At 49.0% G+C, this 21068-nt stretch overlaps 1 protein-coding gene across 3 annotated transcripts in view; it reads right to left on the reverse strand.

The window, feature by feature from the left end:
* The window catches only part of TNR (tenascin R), a 432700-nt gene that overhangs the window by 90615 nt on the left and 321017 nt on the right, over positions 1–21068 (reverse strand). The gene's annotated exons all lie outside the window — the stretch shown is intronic.

A 21068-nucleotide genomic window follows, 5' to 3' on the forward strand; every position in this document is an offset into this window, starting at 1 on the left:
CGTACTGAGTGTGTCCAGTGTGCAGACTGTGCTGTGCACCTCACACGCGTTTGCACTTGACCCTCAGGAAAATCCTAGGCCGGAGTTTTATGGTCACCCCCTCTTATACTAGTGGTGGAGACAGTTCTGCAGCAGTTAAAATTTGAGTGCAGGCCCAACTGACTCCAAAGCCTATTTTTTTAAAGATTTACTTATTTATTTAAAATTCATAGGGAGATCTTTCACCCACTGGTTCACTCTTCAAATGACTGCAACATTGGGGCTGGGGCCAGGAGCTACCTCTGAGTCTCCCATGTGGCTGCAGGGGCCCAAACATTTGGGCCATCTTCCACTGCTTTCCCAGGTGTATTAGTAAGGAGCTGGATTGGAAGTGGAGCAGCGGGACTTGAACTGGCGCCCATATGGGATGCCGGCGCTGCAGGTGGTGGCTTAGCCCGCTAAGCCACAGTGCCGGCCCCCAAGGCCCGTGTTCTTAACCACTATGCTCAGTGCCTTTCTTGAAAATGTGTTTAATTTTCTCTTGTTATCTGATGGAGACAGTAAATTCCAGTTTCTTTTCTTGGATACTGAGATTAAAAAACTTTTCTAGGGCTACATTCAATCTTCCTTCCTCCATGTAGCATCCTTCTGTCATCTGTTCCCTCCTGCCTATCTTCTGTTCCCCCGAATTAGTCTCTCATTCTTCTGTGAGCCCCCCCCCCCCATATAATACTTACCATGCTAGACCATAAATGTCTTTTGCCTGGATCCCTAAGCTGTGACTGTGTGTGTAAGACAGTGAAAATGCTTGGTACATAGTTGTTGAATAAATGGATGAAATGCATGAAAGGAAGAATAAATAGATGAATTAGTATTGCTCTGAGCAAAAGGTGGAATCCTTCAATTCATTTGATCACCTCCATTATTCCCAAGGTTTTCAGAGTTCTCTCCAGTTTCAATCCTGTACCATGTCTCAGGGTTGATTTTATTAGGCGTATCCTGTATTATTGATGATAATATACACCATACCTTATTACTCACTCTTATATTAACTATGACTATAATCTGTGTCTGTTTCCATTATGAAGTCGAAGCAGAGAACAGCAGAGCTGTTGAGACCGTGGTCTCCTCAGCTGCTCTGTGCAGGCTCAGACCTCAGCACGTTCACTTTCTAGCTGTGGGAAGACCAATGGAAAAAATAAAAACCCAACCTTTCTGTGCCTCAGTTTCCCCATCTATAGCATGGAGAAAATGAAGGTATCTACCTTATAGGGTTGGAGTTATGGTAGAGTCATTAGCTGGTGACTATGGACCTAGTACCCAGCATTAACTAATATATATATATATATATATATATATATATATATGGTTTTCAGATAAATAGAATAATTGTTCTAGTTCTTCCCCATTCGAGAGCTGCCCTGAAATTGCTGGAACTAAGACACATCTCATCTATCCATGGACAGTAGGAAATCTCAATCCTTAACATATCCTTGTCCGAAGATGGGTGAAGTCCTTGGAGAGATGTGGGAGTGGGGATGAATTGGTCACATCTAGAGGCCAAGCAACCTTAGAGTTAAAGCTGAACCAAGCGTCCCTAGTAACTGTAGGCTCTTCCCGAGACCCCTGTCACCCGAGGCTCTACTCCTCCCCAAGGGCAGGTGCTCCTGGCATTGCATCCTTGGAGTGCCACTTCTGCCCCTCTGTCATGGGACGCTCCCCAGGCAAGGCTCTGCTGCCAGTCATTCGCACCTGGAGAGGCCTTGGTCATCTTCTACTGAACCAAGTTTGTCTATCTGATTTATGTTAACATCGCTGAGTGACTTTTCATTTCTGGGAATTGTAAAACACATAACACTTATCATAGCCTCTTACACATGGTAGATAATCAGTAAATAAGTGAAAGAATAAATAACATTATAAAAGAGAAGGAGGACAAATGGCAATGAAGCAAAGAGGAAAAAAACGTTAGGTCCTACTCGTAGGTCCAAAACAACGACTACCAAATTATATAGAGAGGGAAAGGTGCGGCTTTATGGGTAAAAACAAACAGGACTTTAGTCAAGAACTGAATTTACTATGCGTCAGATACAGTGCGAGTGTTATAACCCCCCCCCCCAACTCTTGCTTAAATTTAGGTGTTAGTGATTGAAATATGGACTCAGGGACAAGCCAGGGGTGGCTCTGCTCTGACCTGCACGGATCATTGCCCCCTTGTGGGTGGCTGGGACGCTGAAGGGACTCCGATCTCATCGTACGAGGAGGGAGGGAGACAGCATTTCTGTCCAGCGACCCAAAGAGTCAGGAGACACATTTGCTCCTATATCATTCATGTGGCAGGTACTTACTGAGTATCTGCTACAGGCTGGCACCTCTGTTCTCGGAGGTCCTGCTCAAGTGTGTGAGTGGGCAGCAGGGTGGGGGCGAGGAACGGACAGTGAACAAGCAGTGCAGATGATCAGGTGTATCAGAGGTATATCATCATACATTACGTAAGACGTATTATATGATGTTCACTATACGACAAGGAGACACACACGTGTGTGTGCTTGTGTCAGACAGTGGTAACTGCCGTGGAGAAATGAAGGTAAGGAAGCTGGGGGGTTCTCAGGGCAGGGGGTCATGTTGATGGTTTATAGAGCATGGTCGAGAAAGCCTTCTCTGATGACGACAGCTGAGCAGAGCTGTCAGAAATGAGGTGGTGAGCCAAGCAGGTGGCAGAGGGGCACAGCCCTGCTACTGGGAACAGGAGGTGCAAGGCCTCGGAGGCGGGAGCTGGCCTGGTGAGTTTGGTTGATAGTGTGGCTGGGGTCCAGCTGGGGGCAGAGATGGGGAGAGGAGGTCAGAGGAACAGTGATGGAAAGAGCAGGTATGGCCTCGTAAACCACTGGAAGGACCTGGGCCTTTACTGTGGCCCTGTGGCCACTGCCCACGCATGCAGCCACATAGCAAGTACCCAGTACACTTGTAGTCCCTGGCCTGCAAGAACTCTGGGTAAATATAATGACAATGCAATGCTGTAACCTCACTAACACATATGCAAAATACCCTGAGAAACTGCAGATGGTCCCAGTAACTCAGCTAAGGCAGCACGGACAGTGACAAAGAGCAGGCCAGTGCTGTTTACCAAGTACTTCCGGCCTGGTGTTCCAGGAGCGTGGTAGGACCACATTTCCCAGTCCTGTCTAGGTCAGCTGAGGCCATATCACTAGTTCTGGCCAGCGAGCTGTGAGAGGAAATGACTGTGTCGTGTTCGGGCTGGTGGGTCCAGTTACTGAGTGGAGACCCCTCTAGGCCTTTCTCCCTCCCGTGATGACTGGCCATGCTCTAGATGGTGCTTGCTCAGCCTGGGCCCCTCATTGATGAGGACACAGAGTTTCCCTGTCACCTGATGGTGGACGTGCAGTGACAGAGGAAAATAACCCTTCCATTTCTGAAGCATGGATTTGGAACTGCTTTTTCCAACTGCATCGCCTCGTCCCTCAGGAGATAATATTGAACTCGATTTTACTGGATTTCTTAGGTAGAGAGGCAAAAACTCATTCCACACAGAAGAAACTGCATTTGCTGAAACTCTGTGCAAGAGCATGGCTTCTTCAATGGGTGCGAAGCATTTGACATCAAGGGGTCAGACCTTGTGTGGCAAAATGTCCCAGGGAGGAAGCTACAGGGAAGCAAATGTGTGGCTCAGTGTGAGGAATGGCCTTTCTAGCAGTGCGATGAGTGGGTGGTTCTGATAGGAACCGAGTTCTTGGTCGCTAGTGGTGTTCAGGTACCAAAGGGTTTTCAAGCATCAGACAAAAGATTGGACTAAATTAACATTAAGGTCTTCTCTTCCCTGTTACTTTGTACATTCACAGTTAAATTGCTACAATGGAGTGGCTTGAAACCATAGCACTCTAGTCTTCTAGAGGCTAGAAGTCCCAGCTGAAGATGTCCGTGGGTTTGTTCTTTCACAGGGCTCCAAGGGAGGATCTGTTCCCTGCCTGTGTCCTAGCTTCTGCTGATGGCCGGCAACCCCTGGCATTCCTCTGTGTGTAGATCCACCACTCCAGTCTTGGCTTCCGTCTTCATGCTGTGTTTTCCCTCTGTCTTCATGTGGCCATCTTATAATCACACTAGTCGCGTTGGACTTGAGGCCACCACCTATGCAGAGTGACCTCTTAATTCAGCTAGTGAAAACTGCAGTGCCCCTATTCCACGTAAGGTCACATGCTGAGGTCCTGGAGGTTAGGAGTTAACCTTTTTCATTGGCGGACATAATTCAACCCATGACAAATGCCAAAAGTAATTAAGCCAAGCTAATCATTACCTTTGTATTTTTTTAAAAAATGTATTCCTCACCACAACCCTGTAAACTAGAGAGGGATACTATTTAGGGGTCAGGGTATGTATGGCAGCTCAGGCAATAGCCAATCAGAATGGGGCACCAATCAGCCAGCAAAGGCATCAATCAGTCAGCTCAGCCTTGCTGTGGACAACCAGTAGGGCTCCATCATGATTTTTCTGTGATGAGAGCTTCTCTTTTTCATTTCCATTATTTAAGATGAAGAAAATGAGCTCCAGGAAGGGCTGAGGGACGTGACTAAGATTGCACAGTTAATGAGAGGAGGAACCAAGGCTGACCCCAGATCTTGCTGACCGGAGTCTGTGCTCTTAGCTGCTGTTTTTCAGCCAGCTTTAATGAGCGGCCACATACTGCTCTCACAAGAAACCTTGCGCTCACGCACATCAATACTCTCTCCTGGGTTCAGATTTAGGACTTCCGACAGCCATGACTTTTAGCTTCAGATTTTTCTCCATGAATACCAACCATTTCCCCAGAAACTGCCTCAGTGTCGCCTCTCTGCCATCCCATCCAGGACAGCCCAGCCATTGTCACCACACCACAGCCTCTCTGCCATGTCCCATCCAGGACAGCCCAGCCATTGTTACCACACCACAGCCTCTCTGCTGTGTCCCATCCAGGTCAGCCCAGCCATTGTTACCACACCACAGCCTCTCTGCTGTGCCGTGTCCCCATCCAGGTCAGCCCAGCCATTGTCACCACACCACAGCCTCTCTGCTGTGCCGTGTCCCCATCCAGGTCAGCCCAGCCATTGTCACCACACCACAGCCTCTCTGCTGTGTCCCATCCAGGTCAGCCCAGCCATTGTCACCACACCACAGCCTCTCTGCTTCTCTCTCACTCTGGTCTTCTTGAGAAGGCAGAGAAAGAGGGTGGATGAATGACAAGACACGCCCCTTTCCCACTTCCACTGCAGGAGTGCTGAAGGGGGAAGGGCAGTGAAACCCCACGTACTAAACGCCTTCTTGATAGCTGTGCCCTCAGCTAAGCTCGTGTCAGTCACTGGTTATCTCAGAGGCTTTTCTGCTTGGGTTTCTGCACACTTCCTGTTTGGCTTCCATCCCTAGGCCCGCCTCCCATTGCTCTGGTCTTCGGAGAACGCTGACTGTTCTGCAGGCGCTCTCTTTCTTTGGCACTTTTCAGTGATGATGGAGGGCACATTTTTTTTTAAACTTTTATTTAATAACTATAAATTTCCAGAGTACAACTTTTGGATTATCGCGGCTTTCCTCCCCCATAACCTCCTACCCACAACTTCCCCTGAGCAAGGCCTGGCCTGATGCCGTGGCATATCTGGGAGTGCTGCCGTAGGCCCGTGCCCTGCCTTTGTAGATGCAGGTGTGAGACAGGCGCTAAATCTTTGTCTCCAAAGGCGACCTGGGAGGCTCAGGGCGACGAGCCCAGCTTCCTCCCCTCACTGTCTTCTGGTGTCTCAGATGAGTGATCAGACCAGAAGGGTAAGCCTCCAGGACCAGAACTAAGATGGGCCAGTTAAAGAAATAAGCCGGTGGTGCTGTGCTCCGAAGAGTTGGGCCTCCCGCCTCACCTAATTCCTGGGTTGAAATGCTCAGCCCCAGGGTGACAGGGCCTTCCGGAGTGGACCTCCAGGAATGGGATAAGGGTCCCTAGGGAGCCCCCTCCCCCCCATCCTGAGAGGACACACGTGAATGCCACCACCAGATAACAAGAGAGCTGCCCTCAGCAGACTCCAAAGTTCCCAGTCTCCAGGAGGGCGAGAGATGCATTCCTGTTGTTGGGGAGCCGCTCTGGAAAAGTGGACTAAGGCAGGGGAACAGGTGGGAGAATCAGAGAGGGGAGAGGAAGCAGAGAAGACGGGGAAAGAACCTGGACAAGTGCCAGGCTGGCGAGAGAGGGCAGAACTCTGCAGGAGGGGGGGAGAGCCCAGATCCAAGGGGAAGGTCGCAGCCAGCGACTGGGGAGGCACTCAGTGGTGAGCAAGACAGATAGCTAATGACCCTGCAAATGCGGGTGCAAGAGAGTCGCGGTTATTCGATAGATCGATACTCAAGAAGCCCGGGCAGTTCCACTGGCTCATTTCCTCCACTCAGCTGCCTTATCAATACAATTATCATGGCCAGCACCGGGGGTGTCTCCCAGCAATTTGTAAGAGGCGGACAACAGCAGGGCTCTCCAGGCTGCATTCAGGAGGTGTGCGTGCCTCTCCTGCAGGGGGCTTGGGTCACCCCTGCTGTGGAGAGTGATGAGAACTTGTCTGCTTTCTTTCCATTGTTTAATACAAAGATAGTGAGCTCCAGGAAGCCACCATGGCCCCCCTAAAGTTGTTCCTGAGCGACTTTCCATCCCCTCCCCTCCTCTGGCACACACTCCCCCGGCTTTGTTTGTTCACCTTTAAGAGTTTTTTTTTTTTTTTTTTTTGAAGGCTATAGAAAAATATTCTGTGAGCTGTTGCCTTTCACAGACAGAAGGGAAAAAGAGAATGGCCACGGGAGTGGGTATGGGACGGGAGGAAGTATTATCGGCCAGCATAAGCTAAAATTAATATTTTGGGGTCCTTGCCATTTATTTAGACAAGAATTCTAAATGCCGGCTCAGATGAAGCAGACAACATGGCAAGGTTTAGGATTTATTTAGAGTGAGCACAGGAACGTAAGGGCTCTACTCCGGGAGAGGGGCCTAAGAATGGCAAACGGAAAATTCCATACCGGAATCTCAGAGTCAGACCAGGGCCACCTGCGGGAGTCTACAGAGGAGCGAGGCCGGCAGGAGCTGCCCACAAAATGGATGGGGCGCAGGAAGCACAGGGGAGAGGTGCAGGGGGGACCCGGGGTGCTCCATGGCTCTTAGTCACTTCCAAAGGGGGCGTGGTTGCATACTGATTGACAGGTGGGTGGATACAGGTGAGATCCCCTAGCGGCTGGGGGGTGTGGTCTTCAGCTCCTGAATCTAATCAATATCATCCTGTCTCCCTGATTGGATCCCCTACCAGGAGGATCGGGGAGAGGAAGAGGAAGGAGAGAAGCAGCCGGAAGTGCCCACATTGAAACCCGGCCTCTTCCCTCTTGTTTTCTAGAGTCAGGAAGGGTTGAAAGAGACAAATACTGGGGGGGGGTAGAAAGGACAGGGGAGAGGAGTGTCAGGCCCTTGGGCAGGAAGCCAGGGTGATGGGGCGTGGCCAGCGCTCTGTTTGGATTTTCTCGCTTCCACCTATCTTGGTTCTGCTCTGTCCCTAAGGGTGATTCATAAGCCAGAACATATCCGTGGAAAATGACACTCTTTTTTGTGCCTTTTTTTTTAAAGTTAGAATTAGTTAAAAATAGTTCCGTCCCCGCCGTTGGGATGCTCTGTCACTTGGAGAAAGAGGGTAATTATGGAAGACGAGGGTGTAATGTGATTCCAGCCGGCCCCATTGTGTCAGCCGCGGCAGCGCAGGGCTGCTGGGAGAAGGCAGGGCAGGCTGGTCTGCATCAGCACTGGGCCTTTATTGGGCTTGTCAGGTTTCTGAAAAGAACCGGAGGGCAGAAGCTCCCCGCAGACAGGACTCCATGGCTGGCCCCGAGCTCTCAGCTGGACGTGGATGAGGTATGGCCAGGATGGGGCTGGCTCCCTCCCACTGCCCCGTGTGCACCTTGATGTATCTGCTCCTGCGCATCTGCAGGGGGGGTCTTTGGTTCAGGCCTGTGGGACCCACGTTCATTTCTTGGCATGCACAGTCAGCCCAGCATGTTCGAGGTTTGGTGGCACTGTGGATTGCAGGAGCCACAGGGGCCAGGATGTGGAATTTGGCTTCGAGTCTTGTCCTCTGGCTCTGTCTTGTACTGTCTGGGGGAACTTTAATTGACCTGCCCTCAGAGCAACTCCTTTATCCGAAAAGTGGGGTCTTGACTCTCAGTCAAGGGAGTTATACCCAGGAGAGATACAAATCCCACGACTGGAAGTGACCGTGGACCTCACCAGGTTTGAATTCCCGCTTGACAATGCAGCTGGTAGGGGCGGGGCAGATGTTACCACTGGAGTAACTATTTCTTTTTAGGTAGCTAGGGCTACTTTATTTCCTATTTAAAAATTAATACAATATTTTGTCCAGCCTTAAGCACAATGTCCAGGAATTCATGTTTGATGAGCTAGCTATGTTTGTTTCTAGTAAGCATTGTCTCACAGATGTAACATAAAATTTCAAAGATTTCTTTGGGAGCCACCCAAAATCAGCTGGTATACTCATGTACCCATGGTGGTGTGCATGAGACACTTTGGAGAACATTTGCTCTAGAATTTTATGATGCATGACCTAAGGTTCCCCATGATTTTTGGTAAATAGAAATCCTGTTTAGGTGAGACACTGTCCAATTTTTATAGACAAATTTTAAAATCTGCAGAGGACTTAGTGTGCACACACATATGCATGGGCATGTATGTATGTGAATTTGGCCCCTTGCAATGCTCGAAATAGTCCGTGGATTATTCCCATTTTGTAGATGAGGCTTAAATTATGGGAATGATTTGCCCAAGTACACACAGTGAGTTAGAGCCAAGCTAAGGCCTGAATTGTATTTCTAGACTTGTAACTTGGTAGGAGGCACCACAGTTTTGCTCCATCAGCTGTCTGTGTCCTTTGGAAGTTCATAGGATATAAATAATGGATTCCTAATTAATCTCTACCACTTTGGCCAGAATTTCCTCCAAGAGTCTGACCTTTTGCTATCGTTAATGACTATTTTTCTTCTGTGTTTCTTGAGCTTGGAGAACAGCATGGGCCCGTTTGCTATTCAGTTATTCCTCTTGAAGACTCCTATAACCTTCCATGTTTCTCTTCTTTGCATTTAATAAAGCCACAAGAAATTCCCTTTGCAGGAAAGATTGCCAGGCTGGTTGTAACTCCCAACTGAGGATTTCTATTTCCTGCCCAAGATTCACCCTTGAACAGATAGCAAAACTAGTCTAGGATCTCAAAAGTTGCCTCTTCCTTCATGGACGAATCAGCTAGCAGACAAGACAGACATGTGTGACTGCAGCACAAGCCTATCTGTTCTGACGTCTTCAATAAAGAGTGCTCGAGGTAGGTTGAACAGGCACCCTAGAGGTGAGCAGAGCTCAGCGTGCAGGACATGACCAGAGGAGGCTTCCTGAAGAGGTGGGGTCTGAGTCCAAATGGGAGGCGGTGTTGGAAGGTAGCTAAGTGCTGTGGGGGCTGGGTAGGAGGGAGAAAAGGGCACGGGACAAGCAGAGTTAACTGGAGCCTCAAGACTAAATGCGAGGGAGTCTGACCTCCGAAGGGACCATCTGCAGTCTCTGTGAAGGCTTAAAATCAATTAAACCTAGATTGTGAACATAATACAGATGCACCTCTTGTGAGTGTCTGTTAGATGCCGGCAGGTCACACCAGAGTTTGACATCCATGAATCGGTGCCAAGGTGCTGACTCGGGGCCATGCCAATTTACAAACATGGGCTCAAAACTTCAAATAAATTATAACTGTGAACATAGGAATGCATTGCCAGATTTTTAGGGCATAAAAACCCTTGAGAAACAAACAAATCTGACGAGTAGTCACCTTTAAAGATTGTAGTAACCCACAACCAGCATACCAGATAAATTCATCTGCTCTAAAAATACCTAATGACAGCCTCAAGTATCAAGTTCATACTGTTTCCAGTGATCTGACATAAATATATTAGGGTTGATCCTTCCAGCAGGAACTGAATAATTTCTTTCATATTGGATAACCATTAATTTCTTCAGATGACTTGTGTGTTGGAGGTGGCAACTTATTAAAGTTCAGCTCTAGTGATCTAAAGCAGTTATTTACTTCATTGTGTAAATTATGTCTTTTAGAGCATGAAAGAGCACCACCCCGACCCAACGACTACAAGCAAGTGAATTATGCCTCCTAGTGCGTGAAATAATGTAATTATTGCCTACCTGAAATTTGAGGACACTCTGAGAGTGCTGGTATATGGAGCACAACTTGCTTAATTAAATTTAGTTACACACCGACTGCGTGGCAGGGGCTGGGCTGGGTTCCATTTGAGATGCCAGAGATGGGCTGGAGAAATCTCAAGCAAGTCCCTGTGTAACGGGGAGCAAGGTGTGCACACCACAAGAGTAAACAGCAGGCCATGATGAGTTCCCGGTCAGAGACAGAGGAGATTGTTCTGGGAGCCCAGCAAAAGGAAGCGAGACTTTTAGAGAAAGGTCAATGGGAACGTTGGCCTTTGAGTTGGATTTTGAAGAATGAGAGAAGCCTTTCAAAGGCCCAGGCACTGGAAAAGGCAGCTGAAGTGGACGAGGAGTAGAGACGGGAAACTCATGCTTGGGAAAGGTTGGGGTTCCTGGGGTGGCAGAACACAGCAATGCTTGTGTTCAGAAATGCAGGAGACGGAGGTGTCAGAGAGCCCTGACGGGCATCTTCAGAAATTCGCTCTGCATCTGTGTGCTTGTGAGTCATCAATGGCGTATGTGTTTTTAAGTTAGTTGAGAGCCAGAGAGATAGAGATAGAAGTAGAGATGTAGAAAGAGATAGAGACAGAGATAGAGATAGAAACAGAGATAGAGACAGAGACAGAGACAGAGTGATGGAGAGAACTCCCATCCACTGGTTTGCTCCCCGAATATCTGCCAGGGCCCCTAGCTATGGTCAAAGCTGGGGGCCAGGAACTCAACCCAGGTCTTCCATATGGGTGGCAGGGGTCAAACCACATGAGCCATCACCCTTTCCTCCCAGGGTCCACACTGGCAAGAAGGTGAGCTCAGGAGATGGAGCTGGGTACCAAAACCAGGCGCTCTAACACAGGACATGATTGTCTTGACCAGCATCTTACCTGCCATCAGTTATTTTTTTCCCAGCAGAGTATGACATGATTCAGAAACCTTTTAACATCTGTAGTTATAATTGTCCCCAAAGATGAATCGCAGCCTGAAAAACGGAAAGAGGCTTTTGCCTGTCGTTGATCTTACTTTGCAGTTATTTAGTCGGCGATGCCCAGATTAGCTAGCCTTGCTCGTTACTTTCGAGAGTGGCTTTTCAGGGTACGTAGTTTCTTAAATTCCTTTTCTCTCACTCTCTTTCTTGACAAAATGCATTTTGCTCTCCATTAAGTTATACTGCATCATCTTTGTTCATTATTGCTAAAAGGGGCACCCGTGGAATTCAAATGTTGTTTTATTAACTGCTATACCCAGCATATGTATTGTAAAATACTGGACTTCTAAGTGTCTTTAATCTGGGTAAAGACAGGAATTGACCACTTAGCTACGTGCGGCTGCCTGTCTGATGAACTGAGAGCACAGATGACCTGGACAGGGCTCGGAGCACAGGGCTACTGACGTCTTGGTAAGCAGAGCACGTGGTGAGGGTCGCCGGAGCTCATGTGCCATCTGTAGAGGGGACAGAGGACGCAGAATGTTCTGGGCTGGTGGGGGTGGACCTGAACCGCCCTGGGCAAGTGTCTGGGCTCTTTCCTTGCCCTTCCCTCGCTGCACCCTGCTGTTCCTGGCTCTTCCGGAGTTGGTCAGCTGGCCCTCCAGGGGCTCTGCCCACCCGCGCCTCTCTCATCCCTTTCCTTGGGAGCTTCCATTCCACCAAAGGGAGCCCCGTTGGAGCAGCCTGGAGGAGGGTGAGGGCCTGGTTGCCTCCCAGGGAGGTGGCCCGGGCTGGCTGTGCCCTTGCTGCTCAGGGCCCCTGTTCTGGCGGCAGACTCCCTTTCCAGCTTCTGCTAACATCTTACCATGTTCCTCACTTGTGCTCGAATCCGGTAACAGCTCTGCAGCTCTGGCCCCAGCCACCTGCCTCCCCGGCAGGCCTGTGCCCATTCAGCACTCAGTCCTGCAGGTACTCACCCACAGGGACTTGGCTTCCTGCGAGGGGCTGCTTTCTTCTATCCCAAATTCTGCCTAGACCCTGCCTTCCTCTGCACCTCCTCATTCCCTCAGTAGTCAAATGCCAGAGTAATACAACAAATCAAATGGGCAATAAATTAATGCCGTCCGAAAACCTATTTGGAAACAGGTAGGCCTTACACCATAAATAACAGTGACATTTTCATTTTAACAACAGCCTTCAACGAACCTCACAGTGGACGTGGTTCAGTGTGGCTTCACGCTAAAGCGGAGAATAAGATTCATTGCCTGTAAAAGGTTTCAGCGTCTTACGCTGATCTTTCTACCTTTCCCCTTTGGAAAGCACTCAAATGAGTCAGAGCAACAGAACACCTGGCATTGGTTGAGCTCATTACAGTTCTCACAATGCTCCCATGAACAATCTGGGTGGGTACTCCCACCAGTTCTGTCAAGTACCTTAGGTGGGCACAGGGCTCCACTGTACCGATGCCCAAACTAAGGCTCATTCCGATGACTGAAAAGCCGCAGAAGTGGTGCTGAAGGAGTCCGCTTTCCTGAGGGGAGTCCACGCTGTCTCTGAGAAATTTACAGGGCAAGAAGCATCTAGTGCACACCTTCCCCCCGGGAGACTGGAAAATCACACAAATGCACGTGCTTATTCGTTTGTATTTCAGCCTTTCTTCTTCGCCGCTCTGGGTACAGAGGGTGTTTTGAGTGAGCCGTGGGGTGAGGAAGGTACTGGGCGCGCTATCTCGGTCTCGGCTGCAGAGCTGGCGGCGGGTGGGGTCTGGCAGCCAGGGGAAGAGCGGAGCCAGGGACGACTGCGCTGTGGGTGCACAGGGAAAACCCTTGCTCTGCTCCTCTCCCTGGCTTCGCTCAGCAGCTCTCCTGCTCCAGAGCTGGTTGACAGGGCCCCGAGAGGCTCTCAGATTTCCCTGGCAACAATGCAAAAAACTTGCGCCTTTCCAAGGAGTTTGTAAGGGAAAACCTAAGCGTCTGGTTCTGGTTTGCATTATCAAGCAGGATTCCTGCAGGGAGAGCATCATGAAGGCAGAGCCAGACCCAGGCTGGATTCACTCCATGGAAAGCCCGAAGCAGGCGAGCTGTTTCCCAAAAGGGCTCTGCTAATTCCCCGTGCCGTATTTATCAGGGGCTGTGTTTGAAGATAATCGTGCGGAAGCTAGTGACTTGTCCTTGTCCTGCTCCGGTACACTATACCTTCATTAGTCGAGACCCACACATGTGTCTGGAATGACCTGGACTCCGGATCTGCAGGATGAGTCCACAACTGAAGCCAGTGATTAATATTTATCGCCTTTCTCCAGAATAACAAGATCTCTGGGCTTTTCCTAACAGACTGAAGGTCTGAGACTGGGGCTGTGTTTGCAGGATTCAGTTGCACGGGGTAGGAAGGGAAACTCCCCCCTACCTTCAGGCTAAGCAGATCAGATGTAATGACACAACCCAGAGCTTTTGCGTTCTTCCTCCGTGAGGTACGCTCAGGGCTTTGCACCATGAGAAAAAGAAGGGTTTTCTTGGACTGACACGCAGTCCGGGCACATGCCGGGCAGTTCCCCAAAGGCTTTACATAGTAGCTCATTTAATTCTCACAGCAATCATACAAAATACTATTGCTGTCCCCATTTTATAGATGGGGAAGTTGGAGCCTGGAGAAGCTGAGTTACTTCAGTTTCACGAAGCCCCCAGGCAAGGGCCTCATCAAACCTCAGTAGCCTGGCTCCAAAGTCTTCTTGGAACCTCAGGGGAGGTATGCGGTGTATCTGGGAAGGCTTCTTAGGAGAAAGAACCGTGAAGATTCTCTCCATCCCTGAGCTCCAGCAGAACGCGGGTCACAGCTACCCTCCAGCTGGTGTGCGTCCCCCTTGAACGGAGTGTCGGAGGGTCTCTAATCACGTGACCTTTTACACCGGCACCTGGCAGAGTTGCGAGTACAGTAGGGCCCCTCCTGCTAAATATGTACACAGTTGAGGGTATTTCCAAAAGTTTGTGGAAGGATCGAATTAGAAGGTTAAGTTTATTTCAGCACAAGAAGTTGAACCCTTTGCCTACTTTTTGCATAAAATACGCATTTTTCTTGAACTTTCTGAAGATCCCTCCTCTGGTCCCTCGAAAGATTGGGAAGCAACATAAATAGACTTCTCTTGAAGCCCCACTCTCCACCACATTTCTGAAGCACCTTTGTTTTCTGTGCATGAAAATAATGCAGTTTCAGCCAACCTTACCTACTCAGGTGTCTGCATATCCCCCCCGCCCCCACGTTGGTCTTTCTGGCTTCCACAGTTTCTGTAACTTTTCTCTCTGGAGTGAGTTGGGGTGACCCCACGAGGAATAAGACATGCTGTCCTGCTGTCGACCGTAGTGCCTTTCAGACCACCCACACCCCTAATTGTCTTTACCCAGCACACCTACTCAGATCCCACCAATCCCTGGTAGATCGATAGATTTATTTGCTTCTTCCCAGAAACGAAAGAATGATATGTGGACTTCTTTGCCCTTAGAGTTGATGGAGGTTATAGCTGGGTCATAGGTGGTTCCCTATACCTCAGAAAGATTTTTTAAAAAAATATTTATTTGGGCTGGTGCCGCGGCTCACTAGGCTAATCCTCCGCCTAGCGGCGCCGGCACACTGGGTTCTAGTCCTGGTCGGGGCGCCGGATTCTGTCCCAGTTGCCCCTCTTCCAGGCCAGCTCTCTGCTGTGGCCAGGGAGTGCAGTGGAGGATGGCCCAGGTGCTTGGGCCCTGCACCCCATGGGAGACCAGGAGAAGCACCTGGCTCCTGGCTCCTGCCATCGGATCAGCGTGGTGCGCCGGCTGCAGCGACCATTGGAGGGTGAACAAACGGCAAAGGAAGACCTTTCTCTCTGTCTCTCTCTCTCACTGTCCACTCTGCCTGTCAAAAAATAAAAAAAAAATAAAAAATAAAAAAAATATTTATTTATGTATTTGCAAGGAAGAATGAGAGAAAGAGATTGATTGATTGATTTTCCATCTGTGGTTGACTCCCCAAAGGCCCACAACATTCAGGGATAGGCAAAGCCAAAGCCTGGAGCCCAGAACTCCATCTGGGTCTCCCACATGGGTGGCAGGGACCCAAGGTCTTGGGCCACATTCACTGCCTTCCAGGGTGCATTAGCAGGGACCTGTTTGGAAGTGGAAGAGCCAGTACTCAAACCAGTGCTCAGATAATGGGATGTAACATCCCATGCAGAGGCTTCACTCACTGCACCACTACACTTGCCCCTCAGAGATTTTAAGGAGGGGTCACTGGCTGTTGGGTGGGGCACTTGCCTGGAGACACCATGTCTCTCTGCCTCCTGCCACTTCCTTTCACTGGCTCTATGTTCTTGAACAAGGCATGTGACTACTCCAAGGATCAGTTTCCTTATCTATGAAGTATCAGTTTCCCTTATCTATGAGGCATCAGTTTCCTTATCTATGAAGTATCAGTTTCCTATGAAGTATCAGTTTCCCTTATCTATGAAGTATCAGTTTCCTTATCTATGAAGTGGGAATTATTTGCAGTGAGACCCAAGAATATGTGAACGTGTCTTATAGACTATGAAGTATCTTATAGACTATGACTACCTTCCTTGATGGAAAGGTATTGGCAGTGTTGCCAGATGAAATATAGATGCATGTGGTCTCCATTCCCGCACAGCTCTGAGGTTTGTTATGGGGCAACAGCTGCAGAATCATCTTCCCTCCTCTGCCTCTCAGCCTTAGCATGAGCAGGTAGATGGGTTGCCTCTCTGTAGTAAGTAATTGTTGAACAGAACTGGGAAAATGTGGATGACCTTGAGTGACAAAGCCCATGGTGGCATTTGTGGGACATCTTTTTGACCTACACTATTTCATGCAGATGATAAACAACCTTTAGGAAGAGTCAACTCTGCTGTCTAAAGTGGGGTTGATTAGAATATAAATTGGGACCTTAGTCTCCTGGGAATCACAAGGATTCCTAAATTATTCCTGGGCTGTAAATGATGACTGAAATTGGATTCTAAGAAACCAGAGAGGCACCAGGGTTGGAGCTATTCACCCACCTAGAGCTGCTGGCTGTGAGACCGAAGAGGCAGGCCATAGGGTCCAGTGACAGGGTGGGCTGGCCTGAGCTGGACAGGAGAATGATGGTGAGCAAGACTGAGATGGATAATTGCGATGGTTTTAATGTGTCTCCCCTCCCAAATTCATGTGTTGGAAACTTGATCCCAAATTCATATGTCAATGGTATTTGGAGATGGAGCCTTTGAGAAATAATTAGGATTGGAGGAGGTCAGGAGGATAGGATCCCCATGATGACAGCAAGGGAAACAATTAACAAAGTAAAGAGGCCATCAATGTAACAGGAGAAAATATTTGTGAACTATGCATCTGATAAATATCTAGATAAAGAGCTCAAGAAACTAAACAACAATATCTAAACAATCCAGTTAAGAAATGGGCGAAAGATGTGAACAGACATTTTTTAAAGGATCAAACACTAATGGCAAACAGACACATGAGAAATGCTCAGGATCACTAGCCATCAGGGAAATGCAAGTGAAAACTATAATGCGGTATCACCTCACTCCAGTTTGAATGGCTATTATCCAGCAATCACAAAATAATGAATGCTGGTGAGGTTGTAGAGAGAAAGGTAGTATAGTACACCATGGGTGGAAATACAAATTTGTACAACCGTTATGGAAAACAGTATTGAGATTCCTTGGAAAATTAAAAATAAATCTACCATATGACCTAGCTATGCCACTCCTGGGAATATATCTAAAGGAAATAAAATCAGCCTATGAAAGAGCTACCTGCTCCCCCATGTTTATAGAAGCTCAACTCACAATAGCAAAGATACGGGATCAACCTAGATGTCCATGAACTGATGACTAAGCAAAGGCAATGTGGAATATTACTCAACCATGAAAAAGAATTAAATCCTGACATTTGCAACAAAATAGATGCAACTGGAGATCGTCATGCTAAGTGAAATTAAGCTAGACCCAAACTCCGGTTTCTCTTCAGATCGAATAAATCTTTTGCCTGTCAAGCTAGATACAAGAAAACAAATAAAACATGTTTTCTGTTATTTGTGGCACTTAACATATAGAGAGAGTATAAAAATTGTGTGGGTATCATGTCATTTGATATGTAGTTATAAATATTGCTTCACTGAATCATGACATGTAATAATTATGATCACTGCCATGAATTCCTCACTCTATGATATTAATATCTGTGTTCAAGAAAAAAATAGGATATATGTGTATGTAAAAAAAAAAAAAAAAAAAAGGAAGAGAGCCTGAACTGTGACAGAGCAGGTTAAGCTGCTGTCTGCAATGCTGGCATCCCATGTGGGTGCTGGTTTGAGTCCCAGCTGCTCCACTTTTCTTTTTTTTTAAGATTTATTTATTTATTTAAAAGTCAGAGTTACACAGAGAGAAGGAGAGGCAGAGAGATTTTCCATCCACTGGCTCACTCCCCCATTGACCGCAATGGTCAGAGCTGCGCTGATCCGGAGCCAGGAGCAGGGGCCCAAGGTCCTGGGCCATCTTCTACTGCATCCCCAGGGCATAGCAGAGAGCTGGATCGGAAGTGGAGCAGCTGGGACTCAAACTGGCAGCTACATGGGATGCCAGCACTGCAGGTGGCAGCTTTACCTGCTATGCCACAGCGCCAGCCCCTGCTCCACTTCTTATCCAGCTCCCTGGATCCTGAAAGGGCCGTGGAAAATGACCTAAATACTTGGGCCCCTGTATCCACATGGGAGACCCAGATGGATTTTTCTGGCTCTTGGCTCCTGGTTTTTGTCCTGGCCCAGCCCTGGCCATTAAGGCCTTTTGGGGTATGAACCAGTGAATGGATGATCTCTCTTTCTGTTTCTCACTCTCCCTCTCTGTAACTCTGCCCTGCAAAAAATAAATAAACCTTAAAAACGAAGAGGAAGAGGAACCTGTGCTAGCAAGCTCCTCTGTCTCACCGTGTGGTGCTCTCCACGTGTCACAGAGAGCCCTCTCCAGACATTGCTCAGCGCTCTTGGACTTCCTAGCCTCCAGAACTGTGAGTCCCATAGACTTCTGGTCTTTATGAATGAGCTTTCCTCAGCAACAGAAAACGGACTGAGGCAACTGTGCGATACACCTAGGGTCAGTTGAAATCCACAGAGCTGCATTAGAGCCATGGGAGTCATGCCGAAGGAGAGGAGGCACAGCAACAGAATCAGGATGGGGATCCCTTGTCCCAGAGGTCATGGCACGCAGAAGCACGTGGAAGTCCCTGCCAAATGCTGTAGGCCTTGGGGATTAGAGTACTCACCAGCGGCCTAAAGCCGAACCAGTAGGGGTATCTTTTTAAAAACTTACTTTTTTTTTTTTTTTCTGATCAAAAAACAGGACTGACACTGGCGCACAGCTTAAGCTGCTCCCTGTAACTTTGGCATCTTGTACTGGAGTGCTGGTTCAAGTCCCACCTTCTCCAGTTCTGATTCAGGTTCCTTCTATTGCACCTGAGAAAGTCGCAGTGACTGTCCCCTGTGTGAGAGACGTGGATGGAGTTCTGGGCTCCTGGCTTCCTCCTGGCTCAGCCCTGGCCACTGTGGTCATATGGGGAGTGAACCAGTGATGGACGAGCTGTCTTTCTATTTCCACTCTATCTCTGTCACTCTGCCTTTCAAATAAATACATCTATCTATCTATCTATCTATCTATCTATCTATACATATACATATTTTCAAGATAGAATAACCAAAACATACAGGAAAGTTGTACTTTTAATGCCAACCCAGTTAAAGTCATTGATTTTGGTGCACTTCTTCCTAATTTTCTCTTTGAGTTTATATCCATGGTTGAGGTTTAGAGAGATTTTAGAAAAGACACTTTAAGCCAGCAAGTTCTTGCCATCTTCAGGGCAGTACAGCCCACTGGTGGCCCCGACTCAGGTGACCTGGAAGGCTGACTGGGTCTGTATCGGTGGCCAGGCTGCAGCGTGAGGCAGAGCAGGAGATGCCAGTGGCCTGGCCGCAGTGATGAGCGGGCACGTCCCAGCAGAGGAACAGCTCTTGTGTCCTGTGCCACACGCTGGCCCCAAGCACGTGCCTCTGTCGGGTGTGGAGCTGCGGCAGGTGTTGCTTCTTCCGCTGCACAGGTCTCATTAGCGTGAGTCCAGGGCTGGGTCTGAACTGGCAGCTGTGGTGGGGAACCTTGTGTTTGTCCTGGTAGGCATAACTAAATCAGATCCGCCTGAGGAAGCCCTGTGGCAGAGAAGGATCTGCCCTGGCCCCAGCTCTATCACTTCGGACCAGTCCAAACACCCTCTGGCAGGTGGACCAGAAGCTCTGCAGACGTTTCAGCAGAGGCAGGGACATCTGGAGCTGAAGACGGAGCAGACGTGGTGCAGGGGGAGAGGAAGTCCCTCGGTCCCCAGTCCTCATCCCCACCCACCTCCGCTAGTTTCCACCTGAGCTGCTGAAGCTCCAAAGAGAGTCAGGTGGGGACAGCGTCCAAGGCTGAGTGGGAGACAGCAGCTGTTGGCTGTCTGCAGGCTGTTCTCAGAAAGAGCTTCAGTAGAGGGAGACCAAGCAAGAGACACCAGTTCGGATCCCGGGAGGTGATGTAGATCAGAGGGAGGGCTCTAGGAGCACTGCATCGGCCAGCCTCCCTGCGGGTCACGCGTCCTCACCCCTGCAGAGGTGCAGAGAGTAATACACACCTCCAGCACTGCAAGGAGACCTCAGGGCACAGATCGATGGCTATTAGTTCAGCTTATCTACCCATTCTCTAAGATCCAGTGTTAAGTGGGAGACACGAAGTGAAGTGGTGACACAGGGGTGTGGCTGTCAGCCTGGAGTCTGGTCTGCCTGTTCTGGCTGTGTGGTTGTGTGCAAGTGAGCCTCACTTTCCTCATTTGTGAAATGGGTGTGACAATAGCACTGATCCCACAGGGCTGTGCTAAGCATTTAATGTATGAAAGGTATGAAGCACCCAGCATGAAGTAAGTGTTCGTCCAAACCGTCCTGTGTTCTGAGGTGCTGAGAGGGACCCGAGCTGAGTGATCGCTTGCTGTCAGGGGTGTCTGGTCCCAGTGCCCTGGGGTCATTTCTGAGCATGGTGTGGAGCTGGTTTTCACCAGAACAGGTGATGTCATTTCCTGAAGCAGTGTCCTCGCGAGCTATGGACACGACATTCGGAGACAGGGATGATGGCAGCTGGGAGCAATGGGATGTGTTTGCCTTTATTCTCCCCTTACATCGCCATGGCCACTGTACTTGAGTTTGCAAGGAGTAGCATTTTTTTCAGTATCTGTGCAGACTGGGGCTTGGGGAGCCCCTTTGGTCTTTCTTCCCTAAGTGGTGAATCAGGTACACCAGCAGTACAGTTCCAGGGCAGTGTTGGAGTCCAGAACCTGTCACAATGCCTGGCGCTGTGGCTTCTGCCACTTCTGTGAGTCTGGGTGGGCCTCGGCCCCTGCACCACTGAGGCAAGACTGCCTAACCTACGGCTTTCGGCGACACTGTGACTGGTCCTCAGTCAACCTGGGGACCATCCTTTGGCCCCAAGGAAGCTGCTGCAGGAGCCTGCTCAGATCCCGGGAGTCAGCCTCCAGGCACGTGCAGTGGTTGGATTTTTCTCATCTAGCTGCTTCGAGGGACGCAGCGTTTGGAGCTGTGGATTCCTGAGTAGTCTGGCGAGGATAATTTCCTGTTAGGCAGGGATGTGCTGAAGAAAGAAGCATATCTCTGTGGCTAATGTTATTAACATGTGGTCTAATTGGTCTTTGACGGTATTGCTTCCTGTACCCTGGGATATGCTGGGATATTGGGATGCTGAGATGCCAAGATACTGCTGGGAAAATGGGATGCTGGGATTGCGAGTGCCAGGATTCTGCGATGCCAGGATGCTGGGAAAATGGGATGCTGGCA

Source organism: Oryctolagus cuniculus, chromosome 7 (assembly GCF_964237555.1).
Source record: "Oryctolagus cuniculus chromosome 7, mOryCun1.1, whole genome shotgun sequence".
Classification (NCBI taxonomy): domain Eukaryota; kingdom Metazoa; phylum Chordata; class Mammalia; order Lagomorpha; family Leporidae; genus Oryctolagus; species Oryctolagus cuniculus.